This window comes from Sapajus apella, unplaced genomic scaffold (genome assembly GCF_009761245.1).
Source record: "Sapajus apella isolate SASKATOON/1434 unplaced genomic scaffold, GSC_monkey_1.0 scaffold41, whole genome shotgun sequence".
NCBI classification, from domain to species: Eukaryota; Metazoa; Chordata; class Mammalia; order Primates; family Cebidae; genus Sapajus; species Sapajus apella.
Window position 1 is genome coordinate 13,245,957 of NW_022436981.1, and position 14,193 is coordinate 13,260,149.

The following is a 14,193-nucleotide window of genomic DNA, read 5'->3' on the forward strand; positions in this document are numbered from 1 at the left end:
TAAGCAATTCCAGAGAAGAGAGAGCCTCTTTTAGATTTTGTCCATTTAAAGGAGAACAAAACAAGGAGTCAGAAGAACTTGATTTTGGTTTTAGTGTTTGTATAAGTTTTCTATTGTTGCCATAACAAATTACCACAAACTCTGGCTTAAAACAACACAAAATTCTTATCTCTGAGTTCTTAAGTCAGAAGTCTGGTTTGGCCCAACAGGCTTCTCTGAGTTTTACAAGGCTGCAGTGAAAGTGTCAGCAGGATAGGCTTTTACCAGGAGGCTCTCAGAAAGAATCTGCTTCCAGCTTCATTCAGGTTGTTGGCAGAATTCATTTCCTTGTGGTTGTAGGACTGAGGTTCACATGTCTTGCTGGTTGTTGGCTGGTGATTGTTCTCAGTTGCTAGTAGCTACACACATTTTCTGGTTCGTGCCCCTCTTTCTCCATTATTCATAGTTCAGCCTGCCTTCCTGCCTCACCTCTGCAGCCTTCTTTTTCTGCTTCCCTAGTCTGGCCGTGCTGTTTTCATTTCCTGCTTTTATGAGTTCATGTGTGTATTAGTCTTTTCTCATGCCGCTAATACAGACATATCTGACACTGGGTAATTTATAAAGAAAAAAATGGACTCATAGTTTCACATGGCTGGGAAGGCCTCACAATCATGGCAGAAGGTGAAAGAGGAGCGAAGGCACATCTCACACAGTGACAGGCAAGAGAGCTTGTACAGGGGAACTCTCTAAAACCATCAGATCTTGTGAGACATAGTCACTATCATGAGAACAGTATGGGGAAGACTGCCCCCATGATTCAGGTACCTCCCACTGGGTTCCTCCCACTATATGTAGAAACTATAGGAGCTACAATTCAAAATGAGATTTGGGTGGGAACACAGCCAAACCATATCAATGTGATTGTACTAGATCCACTAAGTCCAGGATAATCTCTTTATTTTAAAGTCACCAGACTAGCCAGCAGAATCCCATCTTAACAATATCTATGTTAGTGTGTGATTAAGTAACCCAGAATGGGACTCTTGTGGGGACAGCTTTAGACTTCTGCCTGCAATTATTTTATTACCAAAAAAATTGCGTGATGCCGGCAAAGCAGGCATCTGCTTTGTATGTCCTCTCAAATAGCTTCCCATTGAAAAACTCAAAAATTAGGCCAAATAAATGTTAACTTTCTCCTCCAGCTATCTGTACCTAAAATCACTTGACTTCGGTATAATGCCATGTAACCACTTGCTGCCCAGTGAATATTTGTTGTTTGAGATAAAATAAATAACCTTAATTATTGAATATTTGAACTTACGCTTTTTGGCTTTGTTTTACAAAATTATATTCTAATAGAAGTTCACATAATTTGTTATTTATATATTATATATCTAAGTAAAAGTTCATGTAACATTCTGAGTAATTCTGGCACAGAATTTTTATAAAAATAAATCCATTACCAAATTCTCTAACTTCAGGACTGGCAAATCTTGCTTATTACATCTTCCAGTGCTAGGCTTGTGACTTCTGATAATATGCTTCTACTTCTGTATTTTGGTGTAGAATGTACCTATTGCTTAGCTGCTGTAAAAGATGAGAAATTTACCAAAACTGCATTTCATTACTTTCCTCCATTTACATCCCTCATGTTGGTGATTGTGGCAGATAGTATTTTCCACAATAGCATCATTAAGATCTCCCACCTCTCCTCTTACAGCATGATGCTGGTTTTCCACACATCAACATGTGGGGAGTTTGTGCCCTCCCACTGACTCTCACAGACCTGTGAAAACAGTAAAAATGTGGCTACTTGACTTCCAAGGGTAGGTTATATAAGACAACCAGCTCTCTCCTGGTTCTCTGGAGATGCGTATTCTTGGAATACAGCCAACATGCTCTGAGGAAACCCAGATCACAAGTAGAGGCTATTGTTGAGGTGAGCTAGCCAATAGACCCAGTTGAGGCTCCAGCTGACAGCCAAATCCGGCACCAGACTCACAAGAAAGCCTTGGAGATGACTCTTGTCTCCATTATCATCTGTCTGTAATTACATGAGAGACCCAGCTTGAGAATATTTAGCAGAACCTGGTCAATCCAGTACCATGAGAGATAATAACGTAATTATTGTTGTCTTAAGCTATCAGGCTTTGGGTCAGTAATAGGTAACTAGAACAGCTATATCTATATTTTATATTCTTAAATTTTATTGACTCAGCATTCTGACAGAAGTTCAATTTTAGTTTTATTTGTTGAATAATTTCAAATACTTAAAACAGAATTTAATGTATTATGGTTATATATTAACAAATGCAACTCAGTAAAAAATAAAGAAATGAGATTAAGTACCTAGGGGGGAAATCATAATTGTCACTAAGTCCTCAAAACTCAAAGAAAAATGTCTCAAACACAAAGGCCTAATAAATTTTCTGCTAATATTTTTGTGGTCTTAATCAGCTATCATTTCTCATACCTGAAGACATCTTCTTTTTATGGCACTTTTTCCCCATTTTTCTTTCTTACTGTCCTTACATTTCTTAAGTAATATTTTTTAAAAATAAATTACTTAAGGAACTTACTTTTTTTATGTAACTTTTTTATTAGGAATACATAAGTGGGAAATACTTGGAGTTATAGGAATACATGAGTGGGAAATACTTGGAGTTATATACTTTTAATGTTTTTATTTTATACTCTTGCTTTCTTGATAGTGTGACTTGATATGAAAATTTAAGTTTAATATATGTTTTTAATTTAAGACATTGTATTTTTTCTTATGTCCACTATTAATCATTAATCTTAATTTTTTTGTATGTAAGCTATTTCTTGATCTCTAATGGGTGTTGGATTTTTTTTCTCTTCGATGGATTTTAATTTTTCACCTAAAATCATTCAGATGTAGGTCTCTCTTGGTCTATCCCTTTTGGGAATTGGAACTCCTTTTAATTTGAAGAACTATGTCTTACGGCAGCTTGGAAAAAATATTTTTTATATGTACCCATACACACACGCGCGCGTGCGCGCGCACACACACACACACACACACACACTTGATCAGTTTCTACCATCTCTCTTTTCTTCTCTGCTTCCAGATATCACATAAAATGACCTCCAAGATCTACATATCATTTTTCCCTTACTTTCTCTCATGCTTTAATGTCTGTCTGTAGCTTTCCATTTGGGGGAGTTCTTTGCTTTTATGCTATAGCTCACTGGTTTGGTTAATTTAGCCTAACCCATTTTATTGTTCATTCATTTGATTTGTCTCATTTTTAGAGATAATATTTATCATTTTTGTCTTGATATCTAATTGTTTTTTAGTAACAAGCTGTTATTAATTTATTGATATAATATCTCAAATCTCTGTAAATGTACCCTTTGTTTCTTAAGAGAATTCCCCCAGTCCCAAGATATGACATCTGGAGCCAGTTTTGCTTGTCACAATTGTGAGTGTTGCCACTGGCATCTAGTGGGTTGAGGCCACAAATGCTACCAAATAGCCAGTGATTAATTCCTAGGACAACCCTCCACAAAAAAGAATTATCTGTCCCTAAATGTTAGTAGTGGCAAAGTAGGGAAGCCCTGGAATATACCTATTAGAAATATGAGAAGTTCTCTTTATTCCATATATCACATTTGATTCCTCTGGATTTGATGTATATATTTTCTTCTTTCTTTTTACATTGTGGGTTTTCTACCCCCAAACATGTGTTGATCTTAGCTCCCAGTTCTCAAAGTATACAAAGTTGAGTCATATAATTTTCTCTCTGGTTGTGTTTGCCTATTTTCCCAAGAGCTGCTTCTTTATATGAGAGAGCCAACCACTGATTTCTCTTAGGGAGCAGGGTCATGTCAACAAATCAGTACCACTGTAGGGTGCTTAGGTATAGAGCAGGCAGGCTAGAGATCCCTTCCATTGTCAAATTAAGGAGTTTTACTCTGGAGATAAAGTATTTTACTGTATTTCACTACTAGATGAAACTTTTGGTTTCCTTCTTTTACGTGATATTTTCTTGGTGTCTGACATAAATGTCCGGAGCTATTTCAAATCCTTCTCTACTTCTCTCTCAGGCTAAAACTCATTCTAGAATACCTCCCCAGATAGGTGTTAGGTTCTAGCTTGGAGACAAATACTACTGCTGTCAGCCATGTCATGTGCATATATTCCAGAGGAGGAGGAAGAAAAAGTAGGTCTCTCTAGGCCCAGCTATTAATAAAGCGGTTGTTTAATTAATTAATTTTCATGATGATTCCCAGGACCCTCTCCTACTCTTTGTGTTGATGTCATTGAGTTTACAATTTCTCAGGGGCTCCATCAGGATTGATTGCTCTCTCACTTCTGGAAACTTGGCTTGAATTCTTCTGCTCTGTTTTCTCCATTAATCCCATTCCACCTACTTTTTAGTTTCCAGGCTTTGTTTAAACTTTCTGGTCCACTGGTAGCGCTTTTTTATGTTTCCCAACACCATTATTATATTTTAAAATGCTGATCCTAACCATTTTGATGAAACAATGTACAAGAAGAGAAATAAACATGTAAACCAGAAGCTATCCTGAATCAATTATAGACCCAACTTTCATAGAGGTTTGTCAATTTTTTATTGTCAGCCAACATATTAAGTCATGTACCCTGGTAGCACATCTTAAGTATGTCTTGTGCAAGTGATTTATTGACAGATGCTCCTAGGGAAACGGTATGGAAGTAGATGGAGCAGGATGGGGGAAGAGGAGGAAAAATGCCAAATTTGATAGGCAGAACACTGCCACACCCAAAGATGTCCAAGCCCTAACTCCTAGAACCTGTGAATTTATTACCTTACATGGCAAAACGTACCTTACAGCTGTGAGTAAATAAAGGATCTTACGATAGTGAGATAATCCTGGATTAGCCAAGAAGCCCAAATATAATCGCAAGGGCCCTTAAAAGTGAAAGAAGCAGGAGTATCAGAGACTGAGAGAGTTGAGGATGCTGGCCCTGAAGATGAAGCAAAGAGCCACAACACGGAATGCATATGGCTTCTAGAATGTGGAAAGGACAAGGATATTATTCTTGCCAAGAACCTTCCAAAGGAACACAGCACTGTCAACACTTTGATTTGACCCCAAGGAACTAACTTTGGACTTCTAAGTCATCGAGTCCATCAAGAGCATCTGACCACATGAGAGTCCTAGGGTATAAGCACTGCCTCAGAGCTGTCCCACTGATGACAAGGGGCTTAAAACTTTGATACTGACACACCTGTACATTTTCTGGTTATTTATAGTTAAATTCCCAGATATTTCTGGCTCTCCATCTGAGATGGGGAGAGCATGCAATTGTTAAAAGGGATTCAGAGTTCTGAAATGAGTGCTGACATTATTCACTAGGCCTCTCTTCACGTAATCCTCCTTTTAGATATTCAGCTGTTATATATGTATATTCAGAATCACGGAGAGGCAATGCATATCTTCCTGTCCATTTACAAACCTAGCTCTCTAGCAACCAACTGATGCTCTTTAACCCTACTTTCCAGTTTTCTACCCAAAAGAGTCCTATTTTGACTAAGATAGAATCCATTTCTATTTTTTGTAACACAAAATATGAACAACCAAGAAAATGTGGAGTGGGAAATCATTCTTCAGAAAAATGAAATGGAGTAGAAGACAGCATAAGTCTTGTTCCAAGGTGGGAATCAAACATCTTATACTATGAAGTCATAACACTTGATTAAAGATATAATCTAAGGTACTAAGTATTAGTGTCCTTGCGAGGCATATATCTGGGGTATTGTGAGTCTGGTGCCAGAAAATAGTATAAAAGGCATTAAAAAATGAAAGGCTAAGAGATATGTAAATAATTCTGGGTTTGAAAAGTTAACAAACAAAAAACAATTTACTAATTTAAATACTAAGTATTAAGCCCAAAGCAAAATTCCAGTAACACCCATTTTGATGTCTGAATCTCTGCCCTTTATCTAATAAATTAACCTAAATGAGATTGTTTAATGCATTCGTTTGCCTGCTAATGCATTTATAATTAGATTATGTTTATAAAATGTTGGTTGGCACCTGTCTAGATGCTAGAAATAAAAATAAATACTATTGTACATATTCACAAACAATCTTTGCCATCAGATAGCTTAAAGTTATAGGAACCTAAATATAAAATAAACATATCTTAGTAAATATAAGAGATTAAATATATCATTTGAGTTCTTTGATTTCATTAGGATAAGTCTGATAATAATGCAATTCTGACAATTAGATTATTAAAGATAAGCAAGTTCAACAGGTGCTATGGTTGATTAAGTAGTTATCTTGAAAATTTGGGACAGTCAAAATGCACAGTCCAACTCAAAAATTTCTTTCCACCAATACACTCTTAGTGATTCCACAAAGATGTTTACTTCAACTTTTGTTTGAGAAACTAGATTACATATCATCTTCACCATACAAAAAAAGCAATTGCCTATATTTCATCAAATATATAAACATTTAACCAGGTGTTTATTATTTCATCCGTCTCCATTTTTCTCAAATCAGTATGAAACTCAGGCAGTTGTGTGATAGGAATTCAAGACTCTCATCGGTATAAGAAATTAGCTTGAAATTTAATTTACCTATTGACACTTTATATAATCTTAGATTTAGAATTGTTTATTTGAAAATAAGATTCTACTGACAACATAAAACTACTTTGCTATCCTAGAGACTATTCTCACTTATATTCCAACTAAATAACACAATCAAGTTGTATCTATTTAGGGTCATTGAGTAAGTTAATTTTAAGAATTTTCCCCAAAGATAGTTGAATTTAAATTTTAAATCCAAAGTATTTCTGATTAATTTTCCTAGGTTTTAAATTGTATCCACAGATTTTGTGGTAAAATGGAAGTTTTAGTGGCCTGACAGAATGCTTATAAATTGGCTCCATATTCCTGGTTCGTCAATTCAGTTGGGTTTGCTGAAATCTAGAAGAAAGAAATTATAATTCAACTAGATTGATCTCTTTCGTAAGCCAAAAATACTTCAGTCAAAATTTTAAAATATTAATATATGATTTTTAAAAAATCCTCATCAAAATTCAATACTAATTGAAATGATTGATATGACCCAATTACCAACATATTGTAGGTCTTCCTCTATTGCGTTTGAAATACTTCCTGTAAGCATTTTTAGAATTCTTCTTCTGCTAACAAAAAACCTGCTATGACATTTATTTGTTTTTATTTTTGTTTTTGTTTTTTGTTTTGTTTTGTTTTGTTTTTGAGATGGAGTCTCACTCTGTCACCGAGGCTGGAGTGCAGTAGCACAATCTCCGTTCTCTGCAACCTCTGCCTCCCAAGTTCAAGCAATTCTCCTGCCTCAGCCTCCCAAGTAGCCAGGATTACAGATGTATGCCACCACACCCAGCTAATTTGTGTATTTTTTGGTAAAGACAGGGTTTCACCATGTTGACCAACTTGGTCTCGAACTCCTCACCTGAGGTCAGGAGACCTCTGGTGATCCACCTGCCTAGGCCTCCCAAAGTGCTGGGATTACAGGTGTGAGCCACTGCACCAGGCCTATGGCATTTATTTGTATTAAACTCACTTTTCATTGATTCTATGTTATATATAGAACTTTTAGCCAATTATCAATAGTTTATCTTTGCTGCTACTGTTTCAGAGGTCATTTATTTTTGTTGCGCCTAATCTTGTCTTTGCCATGGAGATACAGACACAGTGCCATTGGTTGGATTTCTGTAAGAAGAACATAGCTAGAGGTTCTAACTCAGTATTACAGAAAGCAAATCCTTTGGGATTGATCCTTTGGGATTGATCTTGGCCAAGAAAAGTCCAGTAACTGAAAGCATTTGTATCTCTTTGTGACCCAACAGTACAAAAGTATCTTCTCAACTGAATAGTTTCTAAATTTCCTGTTATCAAATGAACCAGTTTCAAATTGTATCTGAAGTTCATATCTTCATATTGAGTCTTCATTTTATTGACGTGGAAATATATTACTTGAGGTAAGATGAAGCATTGAACTAAAGATACCACCCTTACAACTTCCCAGACATAAACATACTGAGACCTAATGATACATGGTATTTGGTTTCTTAAGGAGAAAAGAGACAAAAGGAATTTCTGGCCTCATAGACCCATGCAGATGTTCCTAAACTGGACTAGTAAGAAATAGAAGCTTTCCAGATTCCTGAAAGGAAAGGAATCTGAATTAGTATGATGTTCTAAGGGAAAATTGAGAGCTGGAGGTAGATGAAGAATGTAGTCCTTCTATTCTACATATTTTCCAGGACCACCTCTTGAAGGATGTCACATAGTGAATCCTTTCCTAATAGATTTATTTCACTATAATATATTCTTCCAGAAAAGCTGCCAGTTATAAGTGTTTTGAGTTTATAAATGAAGTTTTAATCTTGTATCTCTCACCCAAAAAATAATCAGTCATGTCAAAAATTACCTTATGTTACTTAAAACACAAAGATCCAACAGCCAGCCAAATAACTGTATAATACAACTATACAGGCAAGACACATATATCTGTATATATGAATATATAGTTGTATACAGCTATACAAATTATAAAATAAAATATATTGTCTAGTAAGAGATAATATCTTTAAGTCTTAGGATTTTTCTACCGTGTAATTAAATTATAAACTCTTTTTCTTCCCCAAGATACTTACTAAGTACTAACTTAAAAAGAAATTTTAAATATATACTTGGGAAATAACTTAATCTTTAGGTTCACCAAAGTGACAATTTGAGAACTTTCAACAGAAATATATTAGTTGTTCTTATGTAAAAGTAGTTTCCACTGTAAGTAAATTTTGTGTGTTAAAAAATAGAATAATAATAATCACTTTTGTTATTTGACAACCATGATAGAATTTACTTGATATACACGGCAAAAGTAACTTCAGTTTCTTCTTGTTTTATTATAATTTAATATGGAATGTGATCTTAAGAGTAGTTGTTGCATTTCATTCCTATGGAAAACTTAACATATATTATTCTAGAAATAAGCTGTAAAATACATTGATCTATGTGCTTGCCCAGAGCTAACATTGCTGGGAAATTAGAGCATAGTAATATTTACATTGAGAGCCTTTCTTATATCAACAAAGTGTTTTTCACCACTGACAAGGAGAAGAAAGCTCGTGGAGCAAAGTAATAACTTATGTTTATAGCTCTGTAACAGTAAGCTAAGGTCACAATAACGCTGTGAAACAACCAACCACAAAAATCACAGAGGAATACACAAATAAGCACTTATTACTCACGAGTCTTCAAGTTACCTATGGGTCAACTAGTCTAATCTGGCAAAGCTTAGTAGCTCTATTGATTTTGCATGTGGTCTTTCATGTGTTCATAGGTTTTTAGCCGTAAGAGTTTCTCTTCTTTCTCCCGGAACAGCAGGCTTGCCTGAACATGTCCTTCTTATGGCATTAACAGAGGCACAATAAACAAAGCCCAATCACACAAGGGTTTTTCAAGGCTTTATTCATGTAACACTCTTCAACCTTCCATTGGATAAAGTAAGTCATGTGGTCCAGTTCAAAGGCGAGGAGTGGAAACTTCAAAGTTCAGTAGCAAAGTGTATACATGTGGGGAATGATGAACAACTGGATCTATTAACACAGTCTGCCATAAGCGTCTCTGGAGCACATGGGAGTCTCCTCCAGCTTTCCCTCTGGCTGCCTTCTCTAACTCTGTGGGCCCTGAGAGGCATCATACTCTCCCTTATTAACTTTTATTTGCTTTTGGATACATGTAATATCATTTCTCACTTGACCATCTTATGGAAACATTCACAATTACTTTTAATATAATCAAACCTCTTGACTCATAAAGGCCTCATTCAGAAAATACCTCTTTCAATCTGCCTATTTAGGGAAGTGATATAGGAGAATGTGATGTCTGAGGCTTATTCTTTGTAGAAATGTGTGGGGTGCTGTAGACCAACACCTGAGCATCACCTTTAATGAGGGCCCTAGTAGACATCAATGCACAACAGCATGACTGTAACAACCACATAGCAAAAGATAACAAAATGTGTGGGGAATGGATATTCTCCTACCTAGCCTCCTGTCCCCCATCAATTCTCTAATTAAAGCTAGGGTAATACTTACATTATTTCTTTCTTTCTACATTTTTGGCTTTATTACATTACCTCATTTAAAAATTTTTTTTAAATGTTTAAAATTTTTATTTTATTTTAGGTGTATACTATATCCAGCATTTCTCCCCATGTTATCCCTCCCCTACCCGCCACAACTGCCCCCAGTGTGTGGTGCTCCTCTCCCCGGTCTATGTGTTCTCATTGTTCAACACCCACCTATGAGTGAGAACATGCAGTGTGTGGTTTTCTGTTCTTGGTTCAGTTTGCTGAGAATGATGGCTTCCAGATTCATCCATGTCCCTGCAAAGGACACGAGCTCATCTTTTTTTATGGCTGCGTAGTATTCCATGGTGTATGTGTACCACATTTTCTTTGTCCAGTCTATCATCAGTGGGCATTTGGGTTGGTTACAGGTCTTTTCTATTGTACACAGGGCTGCAATGAACCATACGTGTGCATGTGTCTTTATAGTAGAACGATTTATAGTTCTTTGGGTATATTCCCAGTAATGGGATTCCAGGGTTAAATGGAATTTCTATTTCTAGATCGTTGAGAAATTGCCACATCATCTTCCACAATGGTTGAACTAATTTACACTCCCACCAACTGTGTAGGAGTGTTCCTATTTCTCCACATCCTCTCCAGCATCTGTTGTCTCCAGACTTTTTAATGATCACCATTCTAACTGGCATGAGATGGTATCTCAATGTGGTTTTGATTCACATTTCTCTAATGACCAGTGATGATGAGCATTTTTTCATATGTTTGTTGGCCTCATATATGTCTTCTTTTGAAAAGTGTCTGTTCATATCCTTTGCCCATTTTTGAATGGGGTTCTTTGTTTTCATGTATATCTGTTTTAGTTGTTTGTAGATTCTGAATATTAGCCCTTTGTCAGATGGGTAGATTGCAAAAATTTTTTCCCATTCTGTTGGTTGCTGGTTCACTCTAATGATGGTTTCTTTTGCTGTACAGAAACTTTGAATTTTGATTCGATCTCATTTGTCTATCTTGGCTTTTGTTGCCATTGCTTTTGGTGTTTTAGTCATGAAGTCCTTGCCTATGCCTATGTCTTGGATGATTTTGCATATGTTTTCTTCTAGTGTTTTTATGGTGTTAGGTTTTATGTTTAAGTCGAATCCATCTGGAGTTAATTTTAGTGCAAGGTGACAGGAAGGGTCACACTGCTGGACTTCAAACTATACTACAAGGCTACAGTAATCAAAACAGCATGGTACTGGTACCAAAACAGAGACATAGACCAATGGAACCGAACAGAGGCCCCACAAGCAATACATCTACAACCATCTGATCTTTGACAAACCTGACAAAAACAAGCAATGGGGAAAGGACCCCATATTTAATAAACAGTGTTGGGAAAACTGGCTAGCAATGTGCAGAAAGTAGAAAATGTTTTAAATTTTTAAAAATTTCTTCCTTATAGACTGTATACCTGCAATGTCACAGAAGGTAAACAATGAAGATGAACAAATCTCAATAGTTTCAGCAATTTGGTTTGAACAAATTTAGATGATTTCCACAATTATCTAAACAATCACTTCTCCCTGAAATTGTTTAGATTTCAGTTCCAGAGTTTCTACAGTGAGCTTATTACTTTTACAAGGATTCTAATAAGAATCAAAAATAACATTACAATATTAGGCTTTCTGATTTCCCATCTTGTGCATTACCAAATAGCAAATAACCAATATTTGGCTAAGAAAATGTTCAGTTTCTTTAAAATAAGTAATGTATATTATTCAAGGATGAAGTAGCTTCATTTGAAGTTAATAAAGGACCACTTTCATGTTCTTCTCACTGGCTTGATTAATATGGACTTGAACTGTTAGGAATTTAGGAGGAAGTTGTACAAACATGTTCAGAATGCTACAGAAAGACTTACTTTGGAAATATTATTAAACCCTGATGCATTCAGAAACTCAGGAAGCTTGATCAGGTATTCAAAAAATCATCTCAAAGATAGTGTACTACTAATTCCATTATTAAAATGGTTTCTTCAAGGCTTGTTTGTATGCAGTGAACTCTATTAGCCAATTTGTTTGCCTTAGTAACTTCTTGCTTCCTACAGTCATACCCCATGGTAAATTTTAATGGAGTTTGCTCAAGATTCTCATGCCATAAGAATTATAGCTACCACTCATTAACTCTTCCCTTTTGCCAAGAACTATATTTGAAAACATTATTGAAAATATTCACAGGAACCATCAGATAGTTTTTTGTTACTATTCTCAGTTAAAAATGAGGAAACATGCTCCAGGATGCTGAGTCTTGTATGTTTTGTTAGAGATTTAGGATTTTTTAAAAATAGGAGATACAAAGTAACAAGTATTTTAAGCAATAGAATAACATAGTCAGAGTTACATTTTGGATAAATTATTCTGGTGGCTGAACTTACCTAACCCTTGGTTTGATTTGCAATGGGCAAGAATGCAAACGGATGACAGTAGGTTATGATACTGTAAGTAAGAGTGATAAGAAACAATACAGGCTAGAATTAAGGTACTGGCCTTGTTAATGAGCTTCAGCTTTTTAATTTTTTTTAATGTATGAACTTACCATAGACCTTTCTCAACAGTCTTCCATGCAGCCTTTACAAATATATTACAACCGATATGCATTTAAAATCATGTTTGTTATTCTTGCCAAAATGTGTGGTTCCCCACTATACACACATTTTCACACTGCAGTCTGATTGCTTGTATTAGCTACAACAATGGATAATGCCGTAATGAAGAGAAGCTAAAGTGAGAAAAATCTCTCTCGCTCTCTATATTTCTCTTTATATATCTCTCTCACTCTTTGTCTTTCTCTCTCTCTACTGACTGAAATATCCCACATGTCAATACAAGGGTAGGGAAAGAGAAGCCATCAACTTTTTTGATCCAAATGAAAAAAAGTACGGCACACAACACTTCCACTCCCATTCTTCAGTGAGAACTTAGTTACGGGTCCAGAACTAGCTGCAAGGTATGCAGCTAGTTTCCAACAGGGCAGCTATCTGTCTAGCATGAATAGAAAAAAAGGGATTTGAAATGACAACTAAAAGTGTACAACAAAATTCTTAAGTGTTTCTATATCATTCTCATAAATAACAATTCTCCAGTTATTTTAATTGCCCTCCAAATACTTTCAACCTTTTCTCCTATTATCCAAGTCCTGGTCTATCTGACTCTTTCCTACATACAGGGTATTATTTCCTGTTGCTGTCATTTAAACCTTATCGTTTCAGTAAAAAATAAATAAATAAAACCCTCTTTCTTCCTTTCCCTTTTATGCTTTATGCTTATACTTTCTACTAGATAGCAATGCATTTTGATCTCCAAAACCCTAAGCCTGCATATCTTCTAGTCCCATATTTAATGCTTCCTCTGCTATAGAGCCTGACTCGATCTGGCCAAACAGAATAACCCGTCTTCCACTGAGCATCTTGAAATCTTAACATATATCACTTCATAGGAGCTAATCGTTTGATTTTGTAAAAATTTAAGTACTTCTGTTATTGAATATTGCACATATGCAAAGTAAGATATAAAAATAAACGTGATACACTCTTACGGTAATAACCTCCAATTTGTTCGTGCCTCTTGTAGCTGTGTTTTTGTGTAGTTATCTCCCTCTGAGGTAAAAATCATATATACATTTAAAAAAATTGATAAGATTTTTACTATCATTTATACTAAGAAATATCATTATAAATATCTCCTTCACCTGTTAAATACTTTGTAATAATTTTGGGATAACCATTACCTTGAATTTCAAAATTTTTAAATCACTCCCTTGCTATTCCTTAATGTACCTACATATATATGCCTAAAATAATGAGCATTGCTTTACTTTGAGGTTTATAAAAATAATATCATACCATATGTAATCTTCTAAGATGTACTTTATTTCTACAACATTACATTCATGGGTTGTGACTATTTTAAGTTGTGACTATTTTCACTGCTACATTATGTGATATATTTGTCCATTTTCTACAGATCATTATCTGTGTGATGTCCATATTTTTAGTTATACATACATGTATTTTTTCTCCAAGATAAATAGTTTTGTCATAAACCTTCTTGCATAATTTCCTAGTTCAGA